General features: G+C 45.7%; 1 protein-coding gene across 1 annotated transcript in view; it reads right to left on the reverse strand.

Annotated features, from left to right (window-relative positions):
- The window catches only part of ELF5 (E74-like factor 5 (ets domain transcription factor)), a 25,468-nt gene extending 25,138 nt beyond the window's left edge, over window positions 1-330 (reverse strand). The window contains exon 1 of the mRNA XM_005864412.1: window positions 182-330. The gene's annotated coding sequence lies outside the window, so the exon portion shown is untranslated. The remainder of the gene's footprint in view (window positions 1-181) is intronic.
- Between the last annotated feature and the right edge of the window lie 5,146 nt (window positions 331-5,476).

The following is a 5,476-nucleotide window of genomic DNA, read 5'->3' on the forward strand; positions in this document are numbered from 1 at the left end:
CCAGGCAAGCAGTTAAATCCCAGTCACACAGCTCCCGGGAGGCACTGTGACTGATGGAACCTGTAGGGGAGCTGGCAACCTGGAGCTGGAGACCGACCCACCGACCCGGGCCCCCAGCCCCAGCCTCTAAGCCCTGACACCCCTTACAATTCATCCAAAAAAGCAAAGAAAGGGTGCTTACGTGAGGACAGCGCTGACTAGGTCCAAGGAGGAGGCTTTCAAGGCAAGAGAAGGCAGGTGCTCCCGGCACCAGCGCCCGGTGGAAATAAAGGCACCTGTAGCCTTGTGATATAAGTAACACCTACAGACAGGTCCGTTTGGTTTTTCAGGTTTACGCACAGCCCCTTTGATGACGATGACATACAGTGTGACACGGCTCCTGGGGGGGGGGGGGGGGGGGGCAGAAGCAAAGCCTTTCTGCGCTTTTGTGCCCAGCTCACCACCCTCCCTCGTGGCCCAGGGAATTCAGTAAACAAGCCCAGAATTCTTGCCTCTGTGCTCTGCCCAGCCCTGTGTTGGCTGGGGATTCTCACTCGTGCAAGCCATAGGGGGAGCTCTCAGAGGCAGCCAGCCTTCCCCCTGGTTTGGTGGAGTCTCGCGCTTTTGAGTAGGAGTTCATTTTCCTTTTCCCTTGTGTGGCCAGGAGGAAGGGCAGGATGAGGCAGTGGTTAAGAACACAGGCTTTGCAGCTAGATGGCTTTGGATTCAAAGTCTAGGTGCACCATTTTCTAGCTGTGTCGCCGTGGATAACTTAATCAGCCTGTCTGAGCCTCATCACTCTGGTGCAAAGAATAGTACTACCCACTGGGCTGCTCTGAGGGTCACAGCAGGTAATGCAGGTGAAGCCCCGAATAAGCTCTTTGTTAGCGATGATGATCATCGCCTTTTCCTAGGTGGAGCACAGGACCCCTTCTCTACCATGTCCTCCAATCTGTGCCTTTGGACCAGGCAAGGGGAACCAGCTTGCAGAATCATTGTTGGGTCTTTCTTCCACGTTTTCACTCATCAACAGGGCATTGGACACATGAACTTATTCAACTTCTAACATCTCTGGATGTGATGAGCCACGTGATGGCTTTCTCCCTCGCTCCAACCCCGCGCGCCCCCCCCACCCCATGCCCCCCGCCTTACTGATGGAGAACCGAAGAGATTTAGGGAGCCAGTCTGGTGTCACGAGGTGGGATCTGGCTTGGATGCCAGCTCTCAGGTGTCTAGCTAAGGACTACCTGATTTGGGGGATTTCCCTGAGAGAGTAGAAACCCCACCTAATTTAGGCTGTGAAATAATGTCCCTGGTCAGCTACGGGACAGCATTTATGACCCTATGCCTTTCTGCTCTGGGCTTCCAGCTCTCTTGGGCAGCCAAGACATGTGTCCGACGTGCAGACTCTAAGCTTTAGAGTAAAAGCGGGGACTGGTTTGTTAGGTTTTCTTTGGAACACTGGGCACCGGGACAAACATACAAATACAAAAACATGTACAGTCCAGAGAAACAAAAGGTAGTTCATCTAAGAACTCAGGTGTCATCATGGAAAAATAGTTGAAGGAAGATAGCAGCCTAGGCTGCTGACTTGCTGTGTAACCTCAGCCAAGTCACGTAGCTTCTCTGGGCTTCATTTTCCCCAGTGATAAAAGGAGGAGGTTGGATAAGAATAGTGATTTTCAAACTGTGCTCCAAGGAACCCCCAGAGGTTCCCCAGAGCCCCCATCAGGGCTGTTGGGCGGGGGGAGCGGGGGGAGAGGAGGGGGCGTGAGGATGGGAGTGGAGTGGATTAGGCTCTAGGCCTCTCCTCCCTGCTTCAATAAGAGCATCTCATCTTTTATACAAATCTTCAGGATGAGATTTCATTTGAACAAAAGAATTTGTACTTAAAAGAATTTGCAATGAACGAGATTAGATGGCCTTTGAGAAAGAACTAGATTAGCTGGAAAATTCTGTGATCTGCCTCTTCCTCCTCTGTGTCTCGGGGACCCTGATGGTCTGAGTGGACATCAGTTGTTGGGCATCTTCCCATCTTGTCACAGGTTTCTGAAATGCTTCTCATGTTTGTACTGTGCATGCACGCAAGCATTCTTCTCAGTAGAGAGATGTGCAAGGAAAACATATTCTTCCATTGTTTTTAGAAAAGAGTCTTTTGGAGAAATTATACTTTCTTCTACACTGTCGTGGCTGAAAAGTTTCAGAGTGAAAAGTTTTCTGGCATTGAATGTGTATGACAACAAACTGTCTCATGGGTCTGAATGTATAGTACGGCAACTCTGAGTCTGGGAAATTACAGGCCTGTGGACAGTGGAGGGAAGGGGTGATTAAGATAAAACCAAAATAAAAGAGGAATTTGACTCTAATTAAGTCTAATTATCATACGGAACCTAAATTTGATTGGAGTGGAGATCTTGGATGATATCAAACACTAAGCTTGTAAAAAACTTGTATTATGAATGTCAATCAAAGACAAGAGATGGGGATTGGGGACAGGGAGGAGGTGGGCAGAAGAAATGGAGCATTTTAGAATTTCCAGCAGACCCTCCTTCTGGTGTCTCAGCCACACAGTAATGGCAGGTAACACTAGGCTTATGAGGGCTACTGGCGACTAAGACCAGATTCCGGGGGGAGATTTCTTAAGTTCGAATCCCTGCCTTGCCATTTGCTGACTGGGCGAGACTGGGAAGTTTGTTTGTTTAACATCCTTGCATTCCAGTTCCCTCTTCTAAAAATGAAGAAAAGGAATACATCTCTTCTAGGGTTGTTGGGTGAATTAAATGAGTTCACACCTGGCATGTGTTGAGAACTCTTATGCTCTTTATTACCTTGTGCTGGCCTGTGACACTTGTTACAGTGACCAAACAAGGAGGCCATCAGTCTCTGCTGGTTCTAATGCCTTGGTAGCCTATGCAAGCAAACTGAGACCCAAACCAGAGTCGGTTGTAAATGCACTTGTATCCGGAAAAAAGGGAATTTAAAAACAACCAATCACAATGAACGAGGCTTTCCAAAATTAGGCAATGGCTTAAAGCTATAGCCAATCCAGCAGTTTGCTTGCATTGCTTTTGTGTCTGCTCTATAAAAGTCTTTCCCCTATCAGTGGCCAAGCCGGGTGGAACTCAAGCCTGCCCAATGTTAAAACCACACCATGGACACCAATGCTTGATCCAGTTGGCCCCTCTCCTTTTGCTCTGGCCTCAGAAAGGATCCTTCCCTCTCTGTTGCTTCAAGATCAGTGGCCATCACAGGCACAGTCTGCCTTTCAGTGCAGAATGGGAATTCTGGCACTCCCTTGACTCCCTGGTGTCCAGTATGGTTCTTGGGACAAAGAAGACACTCCATCCATGCATGTACCGCAGAGTGAACGAAAAGACAAGTCACCTGAGAAGGCCCGAGGTTCCTATCCAATTCTTATCTATATTATAAAAGCCCAGTGGCCCTAACGCCTTAACGACCAAAGACTGGCAAGGGTGGGCGGGGCTGTGCTATTTCATGCACTGGGCTTCTAGTTAGATATAATAGATTTCATGCTTTTCTTAAAACCCGCCTTCTTTAAGCTAAGCCAATTTTTTAAATTTTTTTTTTATTGCTTAAAGTATTACAAAGGGTATTACATATGTGTCCTCCCCCTGCCCCTGGCCAATTTTTTTTAAGTCATTTCTTCTCTCCTCCAATCTGCCATCTTCACCACCACCCCAGCAGGCAGCAGAGGCTGAGGACAAAAGTGAGTTAAAAAAATACATTTAGGTAAAAACTTCATAGATGATGGCATTAAGCAGGAGAGATTTGCAGGGTGGTAGTGAGACATATGACCTTGAATTAGGCCCCCTGTTTCCATTATCCTGATACTATTAGAATTACAGTTGTTGCAGAAATTACATTTTTCTATGCTCCATTCATCCAGATGTTTAAGAATAAAAAGCTTTCTAACAGTGCCTATGTGTAACAGCAAACTCCTGGCACCTGGCACCTGGGAGACACTAGATGCGGCATCAGCTTTTCAGGGCCTTGTTTCCTCATCTGGAAGGGCTTACTGTGATCTCTGGTGCACTGTAAGTTCTCACCAAATGGCAATTATTGTGGTTGATGGAGAGACGTGCAGATATTGACCTTTCAGCATTACCATAGCAAGTAGGATAATGTTGTCCTTCTACAATAAATAACCATAACTGCTACTCTAGATCAATCATTTAGTAGGTGCCAAGTACTGTTTAGGCATGCTATGTGCATTAGGACATTTAATCCTTATATAATTTCTCTGAGGTAGGTGCCATTATTATTATCTAACATTTACCAATGAGAAAACAGGCATAGGGAGTTTAAGTAACTTGCCCCAAATCACACATCTTATAGAACTCAGCAGGATTTGAGCCTAGGTAGCTGGCATTAGAGTCCACAAGCCTCACCATTAGGCCGTCATGTGGTACCTCTGAAGGAATCAGAATCTAAGTTGAAGAGATATCAATTTTCTTAGGCGTCTCAAGTTGCTGGCAAGGATAAGTTATAAACCTATTGTCCCCTAAACCACCTAACACGGACCAAAGCACAAATAAGTACTCAAGCAATTCTTGTTGGCTGGTTGTGTGTTTGTTTTATTTCCTATTTGGGTATATTTTCCCAGTCTCCTATATCCAACTCATCATTTAGCTGTTCGTGCTGTCTGTTCTCCTGACCAGGAACCCTAATTCAGTATACAGCAACAGTGAGGTGGCTCCCCTGATCATTCCTTCTTGGCTATGAGTCTCATGGAAGAAATGGAACTTTGTGTGATTTCCAACACTAAGATAATTGTGGTGGGTCAGCATGGCAAAGTCAATGGTTGGCAGAAGCATAGTGAAAAGGAGGATAAGAATACTGATTTTGTTGTTATTACGTTAAATTATCATAACACTCATGAAATAGCAGACACAAGGACATACTATTCCTAGACTCCCTTCTTCCTGTAAGGATTCTGGAAGTTAACCTAATCAAAGCATTTGTGTTTTGGGTCAGCTTGAATAAATCTGAAGCAATATGGCTGTATAAAGGCACAGATCTGAGAGACTGGAATGGAGGGGTTTTGAAGACAGAATTTTCTTTAGTTGTTTTCCTGCTAAACATCAGTCCCTTGGTAGGCACGAGGGTTTGCTTCCAGAGAGAGTTGCAGGGGGTGAGGAATAGATGACATTGACTCATGCAATCAGTGCTAATGGTGCTGCCCATTGAAATCTTGGGTATTGAATAACCCAGTCCCTCCAGCCATGGCTAATAAGCTTGGTTAATCTGGAAATCACACTAATGAAGGTTAGGCTATCAGTAGATAATTAATCAGTCTTTAATTAAAGACAATCTTCTTATAGGTGAGCTGACATTGGACTTGCTAGGTGAGCTTAACTATTCGAACCTCAGTTTTCTCACCTATCAGTGGGAATGCTCACACATGTATTTTGATAATGTGTGTGGCCGCATTGACTTCCATGTCTTCAGACTGAACTCCTGCCTTCTGCCAGCTAAA

Source organism: Myotis brandtii, unplaced genomic scaffold (genome assembly GCF_000412655.1).
Source record: "Myotis brandtii unplaced genomic scaffold, ASM41265v1 scaffold187, whole genome shotgun sequence".
Lineage (NCBI taxonomy): Eukaryota > Metazoa > Chordata > Mammalia > Chiroptera > Vespertilionidae > Myotis > Myotis brandtii.